Below are 12546 nucleotides of genomic sequence, written 5' to 3' on the forward strand. Positions count from 1 at the left end.
AATGTTATAGGGTACAAAACATTAGTGCCAATTTTATGAGTAATCTAAGACATTTAGTGGGTCTCATAACTTCAGTATCTGCATGCTGTGGATATGAATGTTTCTGAAGGCAAGGGCTGACATTATCATGGTTTTGTCTGTTAGAACAAAGTGACATATTATATCATAGTATGAAAGAAAAGAAAATGCAAAGAGACTCACCCCCGGATTCTGCAAGCCTTGCACCATGTGCAGGATTAGTGCAAGAGCTCCAGCAGGCAATATATCTGCCGTGCAATCCAGGAATAGCCTGCAGGGGCATGCACGAGCGCTCCTGCACTAGTCCTGCATGGACTAAGCCCCTGTATGCAAATTACCCCATTTGCAGCCAGGAAAAATCCATGCAAATGAGGTGAATTTGCGATCCAGGAAGCAGAAAACCGGCAGTGCAGGACTAGTGTAATCTGTAGAAATGTACTCGGTTAGTAACCGAGTACATTTCTGCAAATTCCAAAACGGAGCCATGACAGCTCCAAATAAAGGGTGCATATCAGGCAGGAAGCATGCCAATGGCCAAGTATAAGGCCACTGGCATTGCAAATAGCTTAAAAAATAAAAAAATCAACTTTAATTTTTTTTTAGCCGATCTAGGCTGTTTAAGCGTAGGGCAGTGGTGCGCAAATGGGATCAAGGGGAAAATAAGAATATAAACCTAAAATAAGCCTTCTAACTAAAATCACTACTCTGCCATTAAAGTCAATGGCAGGCAGAAGACAACATGGCCAGTAAGTAGTGATTGCTAAGGTGGGAGGCATGTAACTATGCATTAGCAGGCAATCCTATGCAAATGAGGGGAATGATAGTGAATCCCAGTTTCCCCCAGCATGCTAGTTAGGTCCAAACAGTGTAAGAGCAGGAATAGCTTGGTGCAAGCCTAGGAGTTAGCTGACATCCTAGGGGGGTGTCAGGCATACTGTAAGTGGATTGGAGCCCTGTGGCTCAGGTTTGCTCCTAGCTAAGCACAACTAAGCAAGAGGATGTGTCTGAGTCTGCCTACCACTCTTTACATTGCCTAAGTGGGTGTGTGTGCCACGCACCGGGTTTTAAAGGAAAAAAAAAAGTTAAACAAATAGCAGCTCTGTGCACATATAAGCACTCTGTTTGTGCGGCGCGCCCCCGGACGTAAACAGGAAGGCAGTGGGAAGGGAAAACAGCAGTAGGAAGGTAATCTAGGAGAACTTGCATAGCTGGCAGGTGAAATGTATCAGAATCAGCCAATTACACAGGCAGCAGACCAGCCCAGCCCAGAACACTACTATAAACTATGCAAACACCTTCCCCTCTGGTTTTTCCCACACTCTGCACCACCAGTGTACACAAGCGGGGAACTATTAACAAACAAAACAACAAAATGATAGGGGCTGCAATAGCTATCATACAACAACTTGTGGAAGAGGCTAAGGGTGGTGAGGATGTGAATGCTGTCGACCAACCCACAGTGAGGAGACGGAGAAGAGTGTACAGACCCAGGGTAACCTACCAAGGGCTACATCAGTTTGACATAGTGGAGCGCTATTGGGTGGATAGGGACCTCCTACAGCAAATTGTTGAGCTGGGCTGGCCATGCCTGACACACAGAACTAACAGAGGGGAACCCATCCCAGTGGATGCCAAGGTATGTGTAGGCCTAAGAATACTAGCTACAGGTACCTTCCAAAGGCCAACTGGGGATATGATGGGGATCTCACAGGCATCAGCATCCAGGGTAATCCAGCATTTCCTAGATGCCATGTCAGCACATGTTAGTGAGCACATATATTTCCCCAACACCCATGAGGCATTGGCCAGCAATATGCAACTCTTCCACTAAATAGCAGAATACCCTGAGGTAGTGGGTGCTATAGACTGCATGCACATACACATCAAAGCACCACCTGGTGAGTGGGGTAGGGTCTACATCAACCGCAAGGGCTTCCCCTCTATCAACTTCCACGTCGTGTGCGATGCCCAGGGCATAATAATGAATGTGTGTGCTGGCTGCCCTGGAAGCTATCACAATTCCCACATCTGGCATCTGATGCAGCTGTACCAGAGATTTGCCAATGGGGACATCCCTCATGGTCACCTAGTGGGGGATGCTGGATACGCACTGGAGCCTTGGCTGATACCCATCAGAAATGCACACACACCTGAACAAGAACTCCATAATGAGCCACACACACAGACCAGAATTATAGTAGAGCGTGCGTTTGGGATGCTGAAGTCATGGTTCCAGTTCCTAGACACATCCGTTGGAGCCTTGCAGTACTCACCAGCTACATGTACCCAAATTGTCATCATATGTGCCATGCTACACAATATGATCCTGTGGAAACAGCTGCAGCAGGAACAGCATGGGGCAGGACCACACAGCCATCCACCCTTACCAAGGCCTGCACAGGCATAGAGTGACTCGGAGGAGGAACAACCTGAGCCTGCCCCAGTAGGCAAAAGGAGGCATGCCCAGTATGCCCTGGTCTTGGCAAAGAGGCAATGCATAGTACATACACTGACACAGGAGGGACCCAGGGAATAACACCTCTCTCTGACTCTCACATGCAGTAAAAGAGATGCCAAACATGACACTACCTGTACTCAACCATGTGTAGGGAGTGTACTATGTGCATCTGACATAGGCAGCCCTGCAGCACCACCCTCAATATTGGGACACCCACAAGGTAAGTGACTCACACATGCCAGTCAGGGGGGGGGGGGGTTCACATACCCAACAACAGTCACAGCCAGCAGGACAGGTGTAGACAAACTCAAACCCAGGCCTACACAGACAGACTACAGCAGGTCAGGCAGTGGGATGTTAGTTCTGAAGGGTAGGAAGTCAGATACTAATATGTAGGTCAATCAAAGCTAAGATCTGTAGTACACTGATATGCCTCTAGTCAGCATGCTAGGTTAGAATACAGAATGAAATGGAGTACCTGACATACCAGTACAGTCATAGCAAATGTGCACAAGTGTCAGGTGTGCCCCCCATCCTACGTAGTAATGTAATAATAGACAGGTGTGCCCCCCAATCCTGTGTACAAATGTAGAAATAGTCAGGAGTACCCTCCCAATCCTTTCTAGAAATGTAGAAATAGTCAGGTGTGCCCCCCGCAATCCTGTGTAGGAATGCAGAAACAGTCAAGTGTGCCCCCCCAATCCTGTGTAGAAATGTAGAAATAGTCAGGTGTGCCCCCCCCACCCTACATAAAAATGTAGCAACAGTCAGGTGTGCCCCCCAGTCCTGTGTAGAAATGTAGAAATAGTCAGGTGTGCCCCCCCCCATCATTTGTAGAAATGTAGAAATAGTCAGGTGTGCCCCCCCCCCCAATCCTGTGTAGGAATGCAGAAACAGTCAGGTGTGCTCCCCCCCCAATCCTGTGTAGAAATGTAGAAATAGTCAGGTGTGCCCCCCAATCCTCTGTAGAAATGTAGAAATAGTCAAGTGTGCCCCCCAATCCTGTGTAGGAATGCAGAAACAGTCAGGTGTGCTCCCCCCAACCCTACTTATTTATGTAGTAATGGTCTGGTGTGCCCCCCAAGCTGATGTACACATGTCGTAACAGTCAGTTGTGCCCCCCCAACAACCCTATGTAGAAATGTAGTAACATGTATGTGTAGATATAATACCAGTGGAGCACAGATGCACAGAGGTGGCCAAGGTAGCAGGATATGTTGTAGCATCTGCATAATATGCAGGTATGCGTGTGTTAGGTTGGTGTGTGTCTCATATCGTGTGAGAGTGGTCGGTACGTATGCATGTTGAGGTAAGCCTGGTGGCCATTGCCCACTACCGCTGATGGCAGAGACAAGTCCTCACAACTGCAGTGCCATACACAATGCCCATCAGTATAACACAAGCTAGCAGTAAGCCACTGCAAATGTATGGTGGTAATATGTGTCACCATCTGAAAGACTGACATGGCATGGCTGTTGGGCTAGATATACAATCAGTACACAGGGGAAAGTACCCCAGACATACAGTATATATTGTATCACTGTAAAATGGACACACCCTTGAAAAGTACATACAGGTATGCATCACATTATCTGGTCCTGTAGTAGGGGATACTGGTGTTGTCCGCCCAAACCCTCACAGATCACAAAGGAGGTAGGAGTGATGTATTGGGAAACAGCTGATATACCTGCACATGCAAGCATAACTGGAATGCCCAATTCATATCTGCGTGTCAGATGCAAATAGTGCCCGTAGCACACATGCACCCAGCTCATGCAAACACCACCCACAGGCACCTCTCTGTTCATATCCTTGCTGTAGGGAATGGGTACAGTAAGACCCCACCTGTATATGGCAATAGCGGAAGACTGCAGCATGCAGTGCAGGTGTGTCCCTAGCTGTAGGTAGCACCCTGCCAGCATCCACACCACCTGAGCAAGACTGTTAGGAGGTATTGGCATGAACACCTATCCCACCTACCCTGTCACCCCAGGGGAATATACTGTATGGTGGCTGGGGACTGTAGGACTGACAGAATGCAATGACCTGCCACATCTGGCACGCAGCAACACCTAATGCCCCACAGGTGTCTGCCAAAGGCCTGTGTCTCTCACGTACTGCCAATGCATGTTATGTCATGGACACCCAAATAACAACATAACACACTCCACATAAGCCATATGTAAGACCATGTGGACAAACCACAGTAACATGTCCACCATGTCCCACTGCATGAACTGTGGACCAACACTAACACACACCTGTGATGGGGTGATACCCTTAGGGAAAGTATCAGAGAATGTATGCATAATGTATGTAAGAGGTTAGAATAACAGAGGGGGATGGGAACATGGACAGCATGGCATGTGCAGGGTCCGACACCAAGCTTTGTGCATACACTATCCCTGACTGCAAACACATACATGGGTGGCTACACACCTGCCCATACACCACAATAGGGTAAATGGCCTGACCCATGACCCCTGCCCCTGGTTAACCTGTGTGAATCTGTACAGCTGTGAGGCATTACCACAGCAAGATAAGCCCATACTGTCATGTTGATGGGCACACAAGTATGGGATCCTCTGCCAGCACTGCGCCAAGGTGCTGAACTGTAAAAAGAATATTTAACCCATCAAACTCTAGCCTACTGAATGTGTTGATAAATAATTTAGGCATTAAGTACTGAACATTTAATATTTAGCAATATCAAATCTTATCTTTTCAAAGCTTTAAGTTTTAATAAACTGGAAATTGACTGGCTGTCATTCAAGCCTGGCCAATGAATAAAGTCTAGTCGGATTTGAAAACTTAATTCTGCTTTCTCCAGTAAATAAGGCCATGCTTCACCTCTAACTGAGGGAGATATTGATTCTACTATGACAAACTTGAATTTATGTTCATTATATTGCCCTATATGTTTAGCAAGTGCATTAAGTGATATTCCTAAGGTGTTCACTTATTCTGTTTTTGAGTTTGCACTCCATTTTTCTAATTTAAAAGCATGAACATAGTTCACAAAGGGCACAATAGACCACTCTTTCAGTGGTACAAGAAAATCTGTTCCTGATTTTTATTTTTATTCCGTTGATGTTTACTTCATTAACCTCTAACATATAGGAACAAAATTTACAGGACCCATATTTGGACATGTACCCTGTACATTGGTACCTGTTTTTGACGTTCAAGTAGTGTTTTGATGTTATGTCCTTTCCTGAACACACATGCAGGTTTATCACCTAAAATTGCTTTTATATCCCTTTCATACAAAGAGTTCCCAATTTTTCACTAGTATGTCCTTTATAAAGTATGCATCAGTGGAAAAACTGGTTAGAAAACATGATTTAAACTCATCTCCTTTTTCAATTGTTTCAACTTCCAATTCACTAGAGTGGTAGACCATCGACTTAGATCTAACACTAATGCTACTTGTATTAACTTCAAAATGTGTGTCTACATTACATTCAGAATTTAACAAGGGTACAAAGTGCCCACTTGCTCTTTTTTCTATTACTTCATTCATGATGTTTTCCACTAAATCAGATGGATAACTTCTTTTCAAAAACATTTCCTTCAAATTACTACATTCCTTTAAAAAGCATTCATTTAATGACACTACACGAGCTGCCCTTACAAATTGTCCCTTAAGAACTCCTTGTTTTTGGTGGAATGGATGGCAGCTCGTGTAGTGTAAAAAATTGTTAGAATATGTATCTTTACTGTATATTTCAGCCATAAATCTATTATGCTATAAGTCTTTTTAAGTAAAATGTCAAGATAAGCAATTTCCTTATCGTTTACAGAATGCGTGGATTTAAAAAAAATGTAGAATTATTTATATAATCTAAGAATGGATCTATTTGTTCTCTTGGGCCATTCCAAAGGATGAATATGTCATCCAGGAAATGGGTATACATGTGGCAATGTTGGAAAAAAATAGACTGAAAAAAAATTTCTTTTCCCACTCCAACATTACTACATTTGCGTACATGCCTCTACATGCTGCACCCATTGCTACTCCCTCTATCTGGATGTAATGCTCATTGTCGAATACAATATAGTTGTTTCCTAAAAATATGTCTAAAAGTTGTTCCAGCATATTAATTTTATCTTGTCTGACTATCTTTGACACCAGATAGTCACAGAGCCAATGTATTCCTAAGTTGTGAGGGATGACAGAATAAAGGTCCCTTACATCGTTATGAATATGCAAATGTTATTAAACTCAAATGTATTGATTTTCTTTAAGAAATCCCATGAGTCGACGCATAATGAAGGTTCAGATTTTAACAAATACTTTAGCTGTAGATCTAAGAATTTTGACAGTGAATGTGTTATAGAACCTCTAGCATCGACAATAGGATAGAAAGGGGGTTGGTGTATGTCCTTATGTATCTTTGGAACCCCAAAAACAGTAGCTGTGACTGGAAAGTCCGTGATTAAAAATTCATGTTCCTCTAAAGTGACAAGCCCATCAATGAAGAGGTCTTCGAGAAAGCCACGGACTTTCCTGTATGCTCCATTTAGCTCATTCAGTGAACTGTGTGCATATGTCTTACTACTCAAGATTTCTTTCATCTTCTTTTGTTTTCCACATAAGGACAACACCACCCCCTTTATCCAGTTTTATGACCCTCAAATTAGTGTTTGTTGACAAAAAATAAGTTGCATTTCTTCCTCAACACTTAAGTTATTTTGAGTTCTTTGCTTATACATATTCCCACAGTGAGTCCTGATGTCCAACTCACATACCCTTTCAAAAATGTCCAACGAGGATTGAGTAGGGGGGTTTGTAGGTACTAGAGATGTTTAAAGGATGCATAACATTCTCTACCCCTTGAAACATCAGATTCAAATACAATTTTCTGATGTACTCTTTTAAGTCCATGAGTGTATTCACCATACTGGCTGGTTTATTAGGAGTAAATGTGAAGCCTTTTGCTAAAAGATTACAAACATGAACATTTAAATCAAGCATAGTGAAATTATGCACCCTAAAATCACAGTGTTAAAATGAATGGAAACAGCTGGTAAAAAAATTCTCACTTGTGCCCCCCCCCCCCGAAAGTCTCTGTCGTATCTTGAAGTGGAATGTCAATATTTAATACCTCCCTATTTCGCCTTCCAGGGGCCTTTGTATTGTTCTCAGTTCCCCCTGCTCCCCCTTTACTGGAAGTTCTGTTCTTGTTGTTTCCCATAAGTGTTCATACAATGGGGTTGTTGGTTTTTGATTCGATCTGACCGTCTCAGGGGAAGATATTCCTCTTTGTCTAAAAAAAGAGTCATCCAAGTTGTTACCTGCTCCCTGATTTTCAGAGTAATTATCTAGTTCATTACTAGATAAAGGTCTCCCATTCAAAGTCCACTCTTGAGAATGGTGGGGTGGAGGGTAAGCATTATTGTTGTATTCATTTACATCTCTAGCAATATTTTTGTATTTCCTAGTTTTTATAGTGTCCATTTGCTCTTCTATAGATGGAAAAATACTAGTGTATTCAAAGTTATTAGTATCAAAAAGGGGGTCTTGAATGATTTTGCTATCTAAGAGTTTTACTTCTTCCCCCAGTGATTCAGTTTGTGTATCATTATTTTTAATTACCATGTCCATATACTCAAATCCATAATGGTCAAATAACTGGAGAAGTTCTCTATGAAACTGGGAATTTGTTATAAGACCTGTTGGGTAGCGCCACATTCCAAGCCCTTTGGAACAATTCTCCTTTTAATGCACTCCTTGAAATAATGGTTGTCTATTTGTAACTTTTTAATTTTAAGCAAAATGCGATCTAGTTGATTCAGTCCATTATTAAATGAGTGGTCAGTGTTTACCTCTCCCACTCTGCTGGTAAACGGACAACTATTGACAAGCCAGTTTGATAAAATGGTGTTGGAACCATTTACAGTACTGTTTACATTGTCTCTATTAAATTCACATGTAGCATTGTTACTGACCTGTGATTCTGAGCGTACTGCAGGTCTTTGTACCACGAATTGGTTCCCATTAGTTTCACTCAACCCAGGCAAATGGAAATTTGGTGCAGGAAGAGAAGAAGTGCCCGGTGTGGCATGGATGGTTAGTTGTGATAATTGTGACAACGAAAGCTGTTCTAGCCTTTCCATCCTTTCCATTGCATCTATATTACATCACCGAATGCTGAAAAAAGTGAATGGTGATTAATCAACCCTAGGTAAGTGAAAGCTTACAATGTCGAACTGTCAGAACAGTGATTTTGTTTCCAAGGGAAAAAAATCGCTGTTCCAACAAAAAAAAAAAAAAAGAAAAGAAAGAAAACACTAAACATTACATTAAGTGGGGGGCTTCACCTGCCCACACCCCCCAATGAGGGGGGGATGTGCCCCCCACCCCCCTACTTAAATATACCAACTCCGAGATCGCACTACAGTGCTGAAAATGGCAAAGTAACAAAGTGGCCAAGCGAATTCTTTCCCAGGGAAAGAATTAATTTAAAAGCCGCTTCGATATTCTGCCTTTTCGGTCTTTTCAGTTCGACCAAGATGCATTCAAAAGAATACGTCTTCAGTCTTGTAATAGGAACCATTTTCTATTAGTTGATTAATTAAGGCAGTAAGGTCGCCTGTAGAATTGGCAAGTTGAGTTGTTACTTCGTTGTTTTCCATTTAGAAACCAGTCTAAGTTTGTATAAATGCTGACACAGCTGATCTGGTGAGAACCTCGACAACAAGAATAGAAGATAAAGACAGCAAACCAGTAAAACCACAAAAAAGCTCACACCAGGTGTAGCGCAGCATCCAAAATTGTAGTCCAAATTCAAACACAATGCAGCAAACAAGAGTGATGCAGCAAGCAGAGATAAATCCAACTTTGAGCTCCAAGTTTAATCCAAATTCAAAATGTAAGCACTTTCGTCCCTTAAAACATTAATACAGGAACTTCATCAAACAAAGTACTTTACATTCAGCTTCCTTTTAAAAGGTAAAACTTGTGATCTCACTTTGCTCTCCTCCATTCATTTACAAAAAAGTTTTTAAAGGACCACAGTTTTTTTAAAAAATGCAAGTACAACACAGTGAGAAACTACATGCATAAAACCACATAAATAATGGCATGCTATACAAATACAACACAATAAAAAGCTACAGTTATAAAATCACATGAATATTACTATAGTTTGTCATGTAATCTAAACATTAAAAACAGTTGTTTTAAAATCCTAAAATGCAAAAAGAATATTTAACCCATCAAACTATAGCCTACTGAATGTGTTGATAAATAATTTAGGTATTAAGTACTGAACATTTAATATTTAGCAATATCAAATCTTATCTTTTCAAAGCTTTAAGTTTTAATAAACTGGAAATTGACTGGCTGTCATTCAAGCCTGGCCAATGAATAAAGTCTAGTCGGATTTGAAAACTTAATTCTGCTTTCTCCAGTAAATAAGGCCATGCTTCACCTCTAACTGAGGGAGATATTTATTCTACTATGACAAACTTGAATTTATGTTCATTATATTGCCCTATATGTTTAGCAAGTGCATTATGTGGGCATTGATCCCTAATATTTCTAAGGTGTTCGCTTATTCTGTTTTTGAGTTTGTGCTCTGTTTTTCCAATGTAAAAGCATGAACATAGTTCACAAAGGGCACAATAAACCATTCTTTCAGTGGTACAAGAAAATTTTTCCTGATTTTTATTCCGTTGATGTTTACTTCATTAACCTCTAAAATATAGGAACAAAATTTACAGGACCCACATTTATACATGTACCATGTACGCTGTGCCTCTTTTTGATGTTCAAGTAGTGTTTTGATGTTATGTCCTTTCCTGAACACACATGTAGGTTTATCACCTAGAATTGCTTTTATATCCCTTTCACATACTAAGAGTTTCCAATTTTTCACTAGTATGTCCTTCATAAAGTATGCATCAGTGGAAAAACTGGTTAGAGTGGGGCGTGGCCAAGATGTCAGAGAGATAACAGCACTTTTTTGATGCTCTGCTTAACAGAAATTTCTCTGACAGGAAATTTTCTTAATATTATTTTAAAAACATCTAAGTTTTCTTTCACCTACATATTTAGATACAGTGGATTATTTTTTTCTACAAATATTTCAGTTTTGGTGAATAGAAAGTGAATTACATCCTGTCAGAAGTACAGCAGCTGAATATAGCAGACTCTCTCAGCCATGAGTCATTCAAAAGCCTCTCTCCAGGAAACTTCCATGAAGAAAGAATTACAAACAATAATATTCAGTATTCAAGATCTTTCCATGAAAATGGACAACTTAGAAAAAATCATGGAAAACATGAAGAAAGAAAATAGAAAGCAGATTGAAGAATTCAAGGAGATAATTACAAGACACACAGACCAGATAACAGAAATTGAAGAATCTCTTAATGAAATAGAGGGAAGACAGCATGAAAATGATAGCCAGATTGACTTCTTACTAAAGCAAAACACCGCACTTTCAGATAAAGTGGAGGACCTAGAATCAAGGTCACGAAGAAATAATATTAGAATATACGGCATACCTGAAAAAATGGAAGGAAATAACACAATACAGTTCTTGAATGACTGGTTGCCTAAGACACTAAACCTACCTGAATCTCTTTCTTTTGGGATAGAGAGAGCTCACAGGTCATTGTCAAATATGCCTGTGTCAAAAAATCCAAATGCTTCAAGATCCATTATTGTAAAATTTTTATCATCTCAAGACAAGGACTTAATCCTGAGAACAGCGTGGGCAGGTAATCCTATACAAATTAATGGTCAAAACATAAGATTTGACAATGACTATACCTCTACTATAATAACTAAAAGAAAAGCCTGCATTCCTCTCTTTAAAAATCTGAAGAAAGCTGAAATTAAAGCACAAATCATTTTTCCTGCCAGAATTAAAATACATCTATCTGAAGGAATAAAAATATTTAATAATCTTGATGACGCCTAATATGTGAAAAAGAATAAGATTTTGGAAAACACTGAAGATATGGACATCTCATTACCTAGTTTAAAAAGGCAGGCAACAAATGGAAAAATGTTATCGATTGATAAAACAAGCAAGAAGCTTAAGGGTAAATAATACAAATGAAGCTCTTCCACAATCCCTTCAAATCCCAAAATTTTCATGCTACAAATCACCTACATCGGGTAAAAACATACATGTTAAGGTAAAAATCATTTAATATTTATTAAGTATGCTTATTTATTTATTTTTAAATTTATTTGCTGTTTAAAAGCCTTTAATACAAATACACTAGAATGTTAAACATAGATGTTAAAATTCTAAATCTTCCCTTGACAGAGTGTATTATTAGTTGACAACTACATAGGGGCAATGTAGCAGTACCATAGAAATATTGGTTAAAACAAGAACCCCCTTAATACTGGATACTGTATGTGTATTAGATTATGATGATACAGATCGCTCCGATAAGTGAAATGAAGGCTCCCCATCTCAGTGCAATTAAATGAAAGTGTAGCCCCTTTTTGCATCAGCGGGCTTTCTCTCCGGTTAAATGTCATGTTATGCTTGGGTCCTTTTAGAGCTAACGGATATAACTTAATGTGACTTGTACTAAATAGTTTAAAAGGTATTGGAAATTGTTCTTTATCATAATAAGAGAAGATTGTTTTCTTTCTAGGAATCCGTCATGACATGTAAAAATGCATTCTCATACACTTGAGAGGTTTGTGTCTTTACTAAATGTGGTTTGTGGGTCCATCTGCTGATGGAGAGGGAAAAGGAGATGTATTTTCTGATGAAAGCTGGTGGAGTGTGTGTTGCAGGGACAGGAGGGTTTGTATGCTTGATATCAGATACATTGGCCAGTAAAATTGATAGTTACAGAGAATTTTATATTTATATAAAATGGGGCAAAGTTGTTTTTTTTTTTTTGTACTTCATATACATGCTTTTTGAGTAACATATTCTGTTTTTCTTTTCTCTCACAAAATGCACATCATGAGTATCTCGTGAACAGTTATCATAGCTTGCTGCAGATTCCCTAGTGCGAGTTTTTAACCGCCAAAATTCAAATGTTAAAGGAGAAGGAAAGGAAAAAAAGGAAAAAGAAGGCTGTTGCCT

Source organism: Protopterus annectens, chromosome 1.part2 (genome assembly GCF_019279795.1).
Source record: "Protopterus annectens isolate FY-2018-M chromosome 1.part2, PAN1.0, whole genome shotgun sequence".
NCBI classification, from domain to species: Eukaryota; Metazoa; Chordata; order Ceratodontiformes; family Protopteridae; genus Protopterus; species Protopterus annectens.